The sequence below is a fragment of the Malaclemys terrapin genome, chromosome 1 (assembly GCF_027887155.1).
Source record: "Malaclemys terrapin pileata isolate rMalTer1 chromosome 1, rMalTer1.hap1, whole genome shotgun sequence".
NCBI classification, from domain to species: domain Eukaryota; kingdom Metazoa; phylum Chordata; order Testudines; family Emydidae; genus Malaclemys; species Malaclemys terrapin.
Genome location: NC_071505.1, coordinates 147,815,771 through 147,829,032, shown reverse-complemented (window position 1 = coordinate 147,829,032; position 13,262 = coordinate 147,815,771). Strand labels below are relative to the sequence as shown.

The 13,262-nt window shown below is 46.3% G+C and overlaps 1 long non-coding RNA gene across 1 annotated transcript in view; it reads right to left on the bottom strand.

Annotated features, from left to right (window-relative positions):
- Positions 1 to 13,262, bottom strand: part of LOC128844900 (uncharacterized) — a 106,830-nt gene that overhangs the window by 51,204 nt on the left and 42,364 nt on the right. The window lies entirely within an intron of this gene.

Here is a 13,262-nt window from a genome sequence, read left to right as displayed (position 1 = left end):
AATGATGTGACACTATTACCCTTAACATAAAAACCACTTCCTTCTACTTCTAATCTAGTTAAAAGGGGATCCATAGCAATATTAAACAAAATTGGGGACAACGGGTCACCCTGCTTGACCCCCCTCCTAATTAAAATAGACTCAGTAGCTCCATCACCCACCCATACCCTAGTTGTGCAATTATCATAAAGGTCCCTAATAATATCTATAAAATGTTCATCTATACCAAATCTTCTCAACCCGGCTATTATATGTCCGTGTCCCACAGAATCAAATGCTTTAGCCAGATCTACGAACACTATTGCAATTTCATTCCCATTTTGTTTAGCCCCTTTAATCAAATTATCTAATATAGCAATATTTTCCTCACACCCAGGGGCGGATATAAACCCTTTTTGTCTACTACATATCTTAACTGTTTCCACCAGTCTTTTTGCTAATATTTTGGTATAGATTCTAATCCAAACTGACCCAATTGTCAATGGTCTCCAAGATGTTAACTTCTTCATTTCCTCCTCATCTTGTGTCTTTGGTATTAAAATCGTTCTATTTTTCTTAAATTCATCTGGTACCTGTCTATTTAGAAACCATATATTACAAATTTTTGTAAGTATTAAGGAGTCTAAATTAAAAATATCCCACAAATTGCTCACTTTTACTTTATCTGGGCCAGGAGCACTATCTTTTCTTATTTCTCTTAAAGCTATTCTAATCTCATCCACAGAGATCGGACTCATTAATATATCATTATCCGCATTCTCTGTGGATGATGGCCACCCTATCATATTACCATGTCCAATTGTTCCCAAAATATTTACATAGTATTCCTCAATTTCTTTCATAGGGATAGCACACTTAGCCTTATCTGGCTCTCCCATTATAATGCGAGTCAATCTTCTTCTATCCTTATCAAATAATTGTTGATAGAATTTATACTTAGCTTTCTTTGTAGCATATCTCCTAATTGCATTAAATTGCTTCCTTCTCCCCTCCTTTCTCATCTTCCCTTTTCCTTTATTCCTCAACTCTATTTGACTTTCATTTCTAGGGTCCTTTCCCTCTACTAATGAATAACATAATTTTTCCAACATTGCCCATCCGAGAGCTTTTGTTAAATCCTCCTTTAATAATCCTTCAATTTCCCCTAAACTATTTATTATTTCTCTTCCCTCCCTACTTTGTTTTCCCCGTTTACATATTTTCTCCACTAAATCCACTTCTGGATGTCCTTTTAGTGGGAAAATCCTCTCTCTTGGGGGCGGAATTTCTAATATATTTACTCTAATGTCCTCTACCTCAGTCACTTCCTCTCTATCTCCTGTTACCACTAACTTCTTCTTTGCTAATTCTCGTCTTTTATCTGATATTTGTTTATTCGTTTTGGTCCTCATCTCGCTCTCAATACATTTATTTATATTCCTTTTCCCAATATATTTCCTTTCCAACTGTATAAGCTGCGCAACCTCATCTTTGGTCCATATACGAGATCTAGTCGATCCCTCTTTGATCTTACTTTTAGCAGCCATATCTTCTTTTCTTTGCTCATTCCTCACAGCAGGGTGTCTATGTCTACAGTGTTGGCTCAATCCAGATCTAGTATGAAAACCAAGCCCACAGACCGAGCACGTATGGCTCTTCATTGGGGTATCCGCCTTCTTGGGTATGCACTTGGGGTAGTGGCAAGCTATATTATGATATTGAGAAGATTTTCCACATCCACCCCCTACCTAAGCCTCCCTGTTCCTTGTCCCCTAACTGCCCCCTTCTAAGACCCTCCACACCCTAACTGCCCCCCAGGACCCTACCCCCTACCTGTATCCTGACTGCCCAAAACCTTATCCAACCCCCCCAGAAAGCCCCCCCCAAACTCCCGACCCCCCCGTCTCTTGACTGCCCCCTCCAAAACCTCCCTGCCCCTTCTCCGACCCCCTGGCCCCCTTGTTGTTGGCCTTCGCCTAACGTCTCTGTGAGCTTGCTCAGGAACGGCCTGAGCCGTTCGTCCTGGCACGCTGGGCAGCAGGGGAGGAGGAGCGGGGGAGGAGCTCCAGACTGCCGAAGGTGATCTGTGAATGCAGGGAGGGAGGGATTGCTCTCAGCTGCAGGGGAGAGAAGGGGGAAGCGGAGGAGGGGCTCTCTCTGGCTGTCGGAGCCCCATGTAAGTGGCACCATCCAGCCGGCTGCCCTGTTAGCCGCGCGTGCTCTGCATGGGGGGGAAGTCCGGACATTTACAAATTCCCCCCGGACACTATTTTTAGCTCAAAAAGCCGGACATGTCTGGGGGAATCCGGACGAATGGTAACCCTGGGCGGAACCTGCGGACAGGGCAGGTAAACAAGCCGGCCCGGCCTGCCAGGGGCTTTCCCTATACAAGCGGCATCCCAAGTTCGGGAAACACTGAAATAGAGGATGCTTTACTGGGACTGGCAGAAAAAAAGTATGCAGCTACTCTTGGAACCTGTCCTATAGGCTAGTTACAAAAGGAAAGCACAGAATTTCCAAATTCCATCCTAGTGTCTAGTCCAGACCTAACAAGCAGGATCCATTTCACTCAATCAGCAGCCAATCATTAAGTGGAGGCTTTGAACTCCACATCCACAGTGTGCCTTTAAGTGAGTTAGGTTATGTCTACACTTAAAACACTACAGCTGCAGCTGTGAGGCTATAGTGCTTCAGTGTAAGGACAAGGTCTTTGTCTGTAGCCATATTGCAGGGCCTAAAGCCTAAGGCCTTCATCTGCAGCCAGGTTAAAAGAGCAGCAGCCATTAATTGAGAAGCAGGAAGTCACATCCTCACATTCCATCTCAATTACATTAAAACAATGTAATATCAGGCTGTTAAGAAGGAGACCCGTCCTAATGGCACCCACCAGATAAAGAAACAGATCTTAAGATGGTTAAAGAAAACTTAGTTTGATAGCCTCATCAATAGCTGTGGCTGTGAAATCCTCATTTCTTTATTGTTTTGTCATTATGGTCCCCACTTCCCTATTGTTTGTCTGTATGATCTCTGTCTGGTTCTTTAATTGTTTCTGTCTGTTACATAATTAATTTTGCTAGATGTAAATTAGTTAAGGTGGTGGGGTATGATTGGTTAGAGAATTTTCTTAGGATTGATTAGTAAAATAATTAGTGAAGGTATAGCTAAGCAGGGCTCAAGTTTCACTATATAAACTGGCAGGGCCGGCTCCAGCATTTCTGCCACCCCAAGCAAAAAAAAAAAAAAAAAAAGTCGCGATCAGTGGCGGCAATTGGGGGGAAAAAAAAAAGCTGCGATCGGCGGCGGCAGTTCAGCGGCAGGTCCTTTGCTCCTAGAGGGAGTGAGGGACCTGCCGCCCCCGAATTGCCGCAGGTGCCGCCGCTCTCCCTTGGCCGCCCCAAGCACCTGCTTGTTAAGCTGGTGCCTGGAGCCGGCCCTGTAAACTGGGTCCAAAAGGAAGTTCCGTGGGAATCAGCTCCAGGACACAGCCCCAAGAACAGAGCTGTCAGACCGCACCACTCTACCAATGACACTGTGCAGAAACTGGAGTCCCCCAGATGGACCTGATCCTGACTGGCCATCAAGAAAAGTTCATCTGTCTTATTGGGAGTGGTGAGCATTGTATGTGTAGTATGTTCATTCTGGTTTTGGTGCTTGTTAATAAATAGAGGATAAGGATATTACTGTATAAGGCTCTTTCACTGGTAAAAGATGCTATAAACATGCAAAAGATTAAGCTGTGAGTTCACAGGGAAAGGGTGTTTTCCTGGAGCCCATGGAGGAGTAAAGTTAGGTGCCTTTTGCCTGGAGCCCTAGGAACAAGGAAAGGGTGGGGGTGCCTAAATTAAGGGGGTTATGCCTTGAGACCTAGGCAGTGATGAGGTCCCAAAATCTTAAGAACCGGTCGCCTCTTGGCGGCACTTTGGCGGCGGGGGTCTTCACTGCCGAAGTGCCGCCGAAGACCTGGTAGGGAACCAGGAGGTGAGTATGGACCCAGAGCCCTGGAGGTAGCGGGGGGCTCCAGGAGATATTTAAAGTGCCGGGGCCCCAGCTGCCTCTGCCGCCCCGCTCCTTTAAATAGCCACTGGAGGGGGGAGGCGAGGGAGGGGCCGGGGAGCCTCGGCCTCAGCTGGGAGCTCAGGTGGGCCAGACAGGACAGTCCCGCAGGCCGGATGTGGTCCGCGGACCGGAGTTTGCCCACCCACCCACCCCTTTAGGAACTGGTTCTATACCGGCTTCTAAATTTAGCAACCGGTTCTTGCGAATTGGTGCAAACCGGCTCCAGCTCACCACTGGTCCTAGGAACTGGGTAAAGGTGGATGCCTTAGAGTGTGAGTAACAGAATTTTGGGTGGGTAACATCAGTGTACAATGATGGGAGGAGTTTTCCCATTGTTGTAGTTAATCAGGGGTGGAAGTAAAATTTCTCTCTTATTGGTATGGGGGGGATAGCTTTCCCCTCTCCCCCTCTGGCGGGGCCTCGGGCAGAAGCGGGAGGAAGCTGGGGGTCAGCATTCCCCAGCCAGCCAGTTCACCCGTGCCGCCAGCGGTGATTTAAAGGGCCCGGCGCTCTGGCCGCTGTCGCAGTAGCAGCCGCAGCCGGAGCCCCGGGCCCTTTTAAATTGCCAGCCCTGGGGTAGCTGCTCCTTTTGCCCTCCCTCCAGCCTGGGGGGGCGGAGGGGCAAAAAGGGCAGGGAGGTTAAAGTGGCAGCACTTTAAGCAGGGCCCTTTAAAGCGCTGCTGGAGCAGCGCTTTAAAGTCAGCGGTACGGGCCAATACAGGTGGCCACTTTTTAGCGGTATGCTGTACCGGCCCATACCGCCTTACTTTCACCTCTGTAGTTAATCCACCTTCCTGAGAGAGGCGGTAGCTAGGTTAACGGAAAAATTCTTCTATTAACCTAGAACTGTCTACACTGGGAGTTAGGTTGTCTTAACTATGTTGCTTAGGGTATGGATTTTTCACACCCAAGCAACACAGCTGGGTCAACCTTACTTTTTATACTAAACCAGGCTGAAGTCAGAGACAGGACGGGGAGCTATTAGCAGAGGAGCGAGAGCTGTACTTCCCATACTTCCCATTACTTTAACAATGGGCAAAACCAAGGTTTTGTCTCCAGTACTTAAACACACTACAGTAGTAGAATCATAGAATATGAAGGTTGGAAGAGAACTCAGGAGGTCATCTAGTCCAATCCCCTGCTCAAAGCAGGACAAACACCAACTAAAGCATCCCAGCCAATGCTTTGTCAAGCCAGGCCTTAAAAACCTCTAAGGATGGAGATTCTACCACTTCCCTAGGTAACCCATTCCAGTGCTTCACCACCCTCCTAGTGAAATAGTATTTCCTAATATCCAACCTAGACCTCTCCCACTGCAACTTGAGACCATTGCTTCTTGTTCTGTCATCTGCCACCACTGAGAACAGCCTAACTCCATCCTCTTTGGAACCCCCCTTCAGGTACTTGAAGGCTGCTATCAAATCCCCCCTCACTCTTCTCTTCTGCAGACTAAATAACCCCAGTTCCCTCAGCCTCTCCTCATAAATCATGTGCCCCAGCCCCCTAATCATTTTTGTTGCCCTCCGCTGGACTCTCCAATTTGTCCACATCCCTTCTGTACTGGGGGGACCAAAACCAGACGCAGTACTCCAGGTGTGGCCTCATCAGTGCTGAATAGAGGAGAATAATCACTTCCCTCGATCTCCTGGCAATGCTCCTACTAATACAGCCCAATATGCCATTGGCCTTCTTGGCAACAAGGACACACTGCTGACTCATATCCAGCTTCTCATCTACTGTAATCCCCAGGTCCTTTTCTGCAGAACAGCTGCTTAGCCAGTCGGTCCCCAGCCTGTAGCGATGCATGGGATTCTTCCTTCCTAAGTGCAGAACTCTGCACTTGTCCTTGTTGCACCGCATCAGATTTCTTTTGGTCCAATCCTCCAATTTGTCTCGGTCACTCTGGACCTTATCTCTACTCTCCATCGTATCTTCTTCTCCCCCCAGCTTAGTGTCATCTGTGAACTTGCTGAGGGTGCAATTAATCCCATCATCCAGATCATTAATAAAGTTGTTGAACAAAACTGGCCCTAGGACCGACCTCTGGGGCACTCCGCTTGATAGCAGCTGCCAACTAGACATCGAGCCATTGATCACTACCTGTTGAGCCCGACAATCTAGCCAGCTTTCTATCCACCTTATAGTTCATTCATCCAATCCAATTTAACTTGCTGGCAAGAATACTGTGGGAGACCGTATCAAAAGCTTGCTAAAGTCAAGATATATCACGTCCACCGTTTTCCCCATATCCACAGAGCCAGTTATCTCATCACAGAAGGCAATCAGGTTGGTCAGGCATGACTTGCCCTTGGTGAATCCATGTTGACTGTTCCTGATCACCTTCCTCTCCTCCAAGTGCTTCAAAATGGATTCCTGGAGGACCTGCTCCATGATTTTGCCAGGGATTGAAGTCAGGCTGACTGGTTTGTAGTTCCCCGGGTTCTCTCCCCCCCCCTTTTTAAAATATGGGCACTATATTTGCCTTTTTTAATCGTCCGGGACCTCCCCTGATCACCACAAATTTTCAAAGATAATGGCCAATGGCTCTACAATGACATCAGCCAACTCCCTCTGTACCCTTGGATGCATTAGGTCTGGACCCATAGACTTGTGCATGTCCAGCTTTTATAAATAGTCCTTAACCTGTTCTTTCACCACTGAGGGCATGCTGTGTTGCCCAGTGCAGTAGTCTGGGAGCTGCCCTTGTCTGTGAAGACCGAGGCAAAATAAGCATTCAGTACTTCAGTTTTTTCCACATCATCTGTCACTATGTTGCCTCCCCCATTCAGTAAGGGTCCCACACTTTCCCTGACCTTCTTCTTGTTGCTAACATACCTGTAGAAACCCTTTTTGTTACCCTTCACGTTCCTTGCTAGCTGCAACTCCAGTCGAGTCTTGGCCTTCCTGATTACACCCCTGCATGCTCTGGCAATATTTTTATACTCCTTCCTAGTAATCTGTCCAAATTTCCACTTCTTGTAAGCTTCCTTTTTGAGTTTAAGCTCACCGAAGATTTCACTGTTAAGCCAAGCTGGTCGCCTGCCATATTTGCTATTCTTTCTGCACTTCGGGATGGTTTGTTCCTGCGCCCTCAATAAGGCTTCTTTAAAATACAGCCAGTTCTCCTAGACTCCTTGCCCCCTCATATTAGCCTCCCAGGGGATCCTGCCCATCAGTTCCCTAAGGGAGTCTAAGGGCTGGTCCACACTAAGCCCCCACTTCGAACTAAGATACACAACTTCAGTTACGTGAATAACGTAGCTGAAGTCGAAGTATCTTAGTTCGAACTTAAAGGTACTTACCGCGGGTCTACACATGGCAGGCAGTCTCCCCTGTCAATTCCGCCTACTTCTCTTGCGGAGCAGGATTACCGGCGTCGACGGCGAGCACTTCCGGGATCGATTTATCGCGTCTAGACAAGACGCGATAAATCGATCCCAGAAGATCGATTGCTTACTGCCGAACCAGTGGGTAAGTATAGACGTACCCTAAGTCTGCTTTTCTGAAGTCCAGGGTCTGTATTTTGCTACTCTTCTTTCTTCCTTTTTTCAGGATCCTGAACTCAACCATCTCATGGTCACTGCTGCCTAGGTTGCCACCCACTTCTACTTCCCCTACTAATTCTTCCCTGTTTGTAAGCAGCAGGTCAAGAGGAGCACGGCCCCTAGTTGGTTCCTCCAGCACTTGTACCAGGAAGTTGTCCCCGACACTCTTCAAAAACTTCCTGGGATTGTCTGTGCACTGCTGTATTGCTCTCCCAGCAGATGTCAAGGTGATTGAAGTCCCCCATTAGAACCAGGGCCTGTGATCTGGAGACTTCAGTGTAGACCAGCCACAAGTTAAAGGGGTTTTTAAATGTTAGAGAGGATCATTTGTCTACTCATCTCACATAGGGCTTGTCTATATTGAGAACTTATATTGGCATAGCTACATCACATGGGGTGAAAAATCCACGCCTCTAAATGACATAGTTAAGCTGACCTAACCCCCAAGTAGACAGTGCTTAGCATTACACAGGGGCACCATTTCAGATTTCTAGAAATCAGTGACAGGAGCACTGTATCTAACACCTATATAAAGAAAGAAAAAATATATATATACAAATACGAACTAAAGCCATATTTTAAGTTTATATGTAAATTTAAAACAATCAGGAGATAATACTGCAAGATATTTCCAATCCCAAACCTTGACGTATCAGTTCTGGAGCCTTAACACAGATATCAGAAACACAAGTTTGATACTTTGTACACTATCTTTAGTAGCAATAAATAAAAATAAATAAAATCTGCTTACTTTCTCTAACAGACATGCTCTGTTACTGCTATTATCTACTCTATTTTAGTCAATTGTTTTTCACACCACTAAAAACATATTTATTTAATTTGAACATATGCGATTAAGATTTTTTCTCTTTTATTAAGAATGGGAATTTATTTTTCTAATTATTTTGGCATTTATGTTTACTGATCACAATCATGCATGGGACTTGCTAACATTTGACTCCATCATTACTATCAGACTTGGAACCATATTTATTTTTGTACGAATTTTAAGTTATTTTGCAGATATAATTAAAAATACAATTTGCAAATAAGTGACCTTCATCTGCAGTGTCTAAAGTTATGTGTTTAGCTAACTTTTTTTTAAACTGGCACTGCTAAGGTGAGTAACAAGCTAAATTTACATTCTAGAAGGATATAATTATTTGATTGTACCTCTTTAAATGATGAATGACAAAGCACAATATGGTAATAAAAGTAATAATGATAATTACTCCAGCCAGGACAGGTTAGGCATTTTAGAACTCACTACTCAAAGAATTAAATTTAAGCATAAGAGAGAAATAAAATTATGAAATGCACAGACCAGTCAAAAAACTAAAATAACAGCACTTTGAAAGAATAAAATTACAGAGAATATATGTGCATTGCGCATTTCAACAGGAAGTACCAAGAAGTAGTTAGTTAGTTGAGGGAATGTGTAAGAGAGACTGTGTGTGTGTGTTGGGGGTGTGTGTGAGGGAGACTGTGGGGGGGGGAATGTGTGTGGGAGAGTGCAGGCGTGTGCCTGAGCTGTCTCTTTAAGTCATGCACTCAGGAGCCTGAATGCTTGTTTAGTGCAGCTGCAGCTCCCACTCCTGAACCAGAGGCAGCAGCACAGACAGGCTCCCCATCCTCCAACCCCAGCTCAGCAGAGACCAGGTACACGGATGGGGGCAGAAGGACACCCCTCCACAGCAGATCAGGAGTTAGACTCCTGGTCCTGAGCAGCATGGCCAGTTGTGGCTCCATGGCTAGGGGAGCAGGAGCAGCACGGCCGCAGATGGCAGCGGGGAGAGGAGGGGCAGCATCTTCTCTCCTGCTGCAAACTTCACCCAAATGTGGTATGAAACTTGTGGGGGTGTGGGGCTGGCAGGTGTCCCCCCCTCCCTAAATGGCATCCCTGGCACTACAGTGGCACAGTACAGCACTGCAGCTGTGCCAGTGTAGTGTCTGAAGTGTAGACAAGCCCATATATAAAATGATGAGGACTAGTCAGACAGTAGAAAGGTAGATGGACTTCTCACTTGGAACAGTCATCTGCAAATGTGGACACTGTAAAATTGCCAGTATTAGTGTTATCGCCTGTGTCCCAGAGTAATAGGGACATGCAGTTCATTAATAACACCACACTCTTTTTGCCTTCCTATGGCTGTAGGTCACAGGCTCTGGACTCACTTCAGCTCACTGGTTCCTGCTCCATGATGTGTCATCAGGCAGAGCATATGAACCAGTGTGGGACGTACCTTCTCTTTCATGCAGATAAAGATGCAGAAGGGGAGGATATAGCAGCCAAGACATGCTGCTTTCGGGTGTGAAGAAATCTGCCAAATGCTTCTCTTTGCAGCAGGGCAAGTGAGGCTGTGGAGTCGCCAGAGCTTTCTGGAGGCTGAAGGTCTGTGGAAACCATGAAGCCATTTCTGACAGGCCTTAGGCCATCTGTACACCTGGCTGTATCTCAAACAGCGCTGCCAGAAAGGTGTAAAAGCTGCAGAGACACAATTGCTGAGACCTGGAGCAGCAGTAACGTCAGCTGCATATACTTTGGCTCTTTTCCTCAGTGGCCAAGTCAAACACCCTTATGTGACAAATAGCAACTCCACTGTGTAAATAACATGATGAGCTTCATTAATGCTTGGGGACTAATCTGCACTGGCATTCTGTAGCACCTGTCAGCAAGATGGGGCTTCAACCATGCCAACTCCCATGCTTCCACACAGTAAAACAACTGTACCCAGTCGTGAATGACTTGTAATTAAAATCAATGACAACAACAAGAAAGAACAAAAGGGAAGTCCCTATGAAAGAGCACAGTGTGTGTCTCCACTGTACCAGGCTGCAGCAACAGGGAGAAGAAAATAGCTGGTATCTTGACATAGAGGGGGAGTTCTTAGAAGTATACAGGTACAATATACAGAAAACAAAAGACATCACAGTTTCAGAGCTACCTATACCAGAATCACAGTCCCAGCTTATCTAATAAACCCCTTGAGCTCTCCACTCTAGCAGTGAACCTCTTCACCGGGATGCTTTTTGCACATGCCTGATTAATCATATTAATCCTTCACTCTGGTTGCTAAAAGCTTCTTACCATGCAATCTAAAAGGCTTGTTGTAAAGCCCTGGGAAACAGGTTCTATAATGCAAGGCTCGGTTGCTAATAGACATGCCCACAAATCTAAGAGCTTCTATATCTCTGTTCAGACTTAGGACATGCACTAAATTAGCTACCATTTATATTAGAACATAAGAACATAAGAAAGGCCGTACCGGGTCAGACCAAAGGTCCATCTAGCCCAGTATCCTGTCTACTAACAGTGGCCTATGCCAGGTGCCCCAGAGGGAGTGAACCTAACAGGCAATGATCAAGTGATCTCTTTCCTGCCATCCATCTCCATCCTCTGACAGACAGAGACTAGGGACACCATTCCTTACCCATCCTGGCTAATAGCCATTAATGGACTTAACCACCATGATTTGCATTATACAAAATCTGATGTTCTGGATGAATGGCAATGTGTCTGGGAAAAACAAATAAACCTACTCAGGACTATAGCAAGGATATAGTCACTGATACCTGGAGCTGCTGCGGAGGCCATCAAATCAAGGAATTGTTTTAATCTGAATAGCAAACAGCTATTTAAGGGCCCCATGCTCCATACTGTGGTGATAAGCATAATAGATGAATGGATAGATAGATGTTTCCCTACATGGGAACGAACCACGCAGAGGATTGGAGTCTACACAAGGTTTAACGTATCGCATTTCTCATTCTTCCATCAGAGAGCAGAGTTTGCTCCCCTGCAGAAACGGCACGGGGTTAATAGTGAGACTACCCCAACATCTGAGAGGATCTTGGGGCTTCTGCCAGAGGCAAACACCTCCACATGGGTCTCTTTCCCCTGCATTCCACTTACCTTCCCATGTTCCTTGAAGGCATAGCCCCATTGGTAGCCCCCTAAACTCCCTCATGAGGAGGAAGGGGTCTCGGGCATGGACGGGGAGGCCACAGAAATTATTGTAGAGTCTCTCTTGCGAGGCTTTGCCCTGACTCCTCCCACCTGCAGAGCTGGAACACCACAGAGACCCCACAGTGGGACTTCTATGGGATTAGAATGAAGGAGCAGCATGCCTTAGAGGCAATTCTCCCTGCCCCAACCCAGATCCACTGGCTTAGTGTCCCCTCTGCTCACATAAGTGGGGAAGAACATTTTCCTCTATGACACAATGGCAACATCCCAGCAAAAAAAGTTGTCTTGAGAGGGCTATTTTCACAGTCCTGTTCAGGAAGCATTTTCAGAGCAGATTGCAGGAGCTACACAACCAAATTCACTATTTGTTCATGTGAACTCTGCCTTGTAAATCTTGACAACTCACCATCACCACAAATACTAGCCTTACTCACAGTGTTCAAAGTACGGGGGAATTAAGCGGGGTCTCACTTTGCATGGCGTGAAAGGGCAGCTGATATCTTTTGGGAAACTGAAAGGAAGTCTCTTTAGGAATAGCTCTGCCAGTGCGTCACAGATCTTGTTTCCTCTTTGCTCTTTCTCACCATGCAGGGTGTTTGCATGGCAACAAGATCCTTGCTTCAGGATTACTGTTGTTTATTAGCACTATAGGGGAGGCTGCACACTTGACAAATATATTTATAAAAAAGTTCCCTGGCCAGAGAAGTTCACAGTCTAAATGCATTTTCTACTCTCCCTTCCATTTTGTACTTCCCTTCCTTAACCTGCAGACCTTGGAGGATCTCTGTAGGGTTCAGGGTTCATGAACCTGGAAGCGCTGTGAGGGAGAAGCAGTCAGGCTCCTCTTCTCTGAAACTCATGGAAGAAGTAGGTGCAAGTTAATATAATCTGGAGCTGCACTAATTTGTGCTGCTTTGCCCTTTGCACTGTGAAATTCCCCCACCTCCTTTGTGGGTGGAAGTAGGGCTCCGGGTCCTCTGTGTGAAAGCATAGTTCCTGGGCTCAGGAATATGAAGGGCCTAGCTGGTTTGCCCACCCAGCCCCCTCTAGTTTCAGAGCCTGAACCCCACAGAGGTAAGAGGGCTAGTACACAGAGGGCAGCATGGGACTCTGAATAAAGTTAATCTCTCTAAGCTACTAAGTCCACCTGGACTTCAACAATTTCCACCCCACCATCAACCTCAGCCTGGACCAGTCCACACAAGAGATCCACTTCCTGGACACTACAGTACAAATAAGTGATGGTCACATAAACACCACCCTATACCGGAAACCTACTGACCGCTATACGTACCTACATGCCTCCAGCTTCCATCCAAGACACATCATACGATCCATTGTCTACAGCCAAGCCCTAAGATACAACCGAATTTGCTCCAACCCCTCAGACAGAGACAAACACCTACAAGATCTTTATCAAGCATTCGTAAAACTACAATACCCACCTGGGGAAGTGAGGAAACAGATTGACAGAGCAAGACGGGTACCCAGAAATCACCTACTACAGGACAGGCCCAACAAGGACAATAACAGAACACCACTGGCCATCACATACAGCCCCCAGCTAAAACCTCTCCAGCGCATTATCCACGACCTACAACCTATCCTGGAAAATGATCCCTCACTCTCACAGACCTTGGGAGGCAGGCCAGTCCTTGCTTACAGACAACCCCCCAACCTGAAGCAAATACTCACCAGCAACTACACACCACACC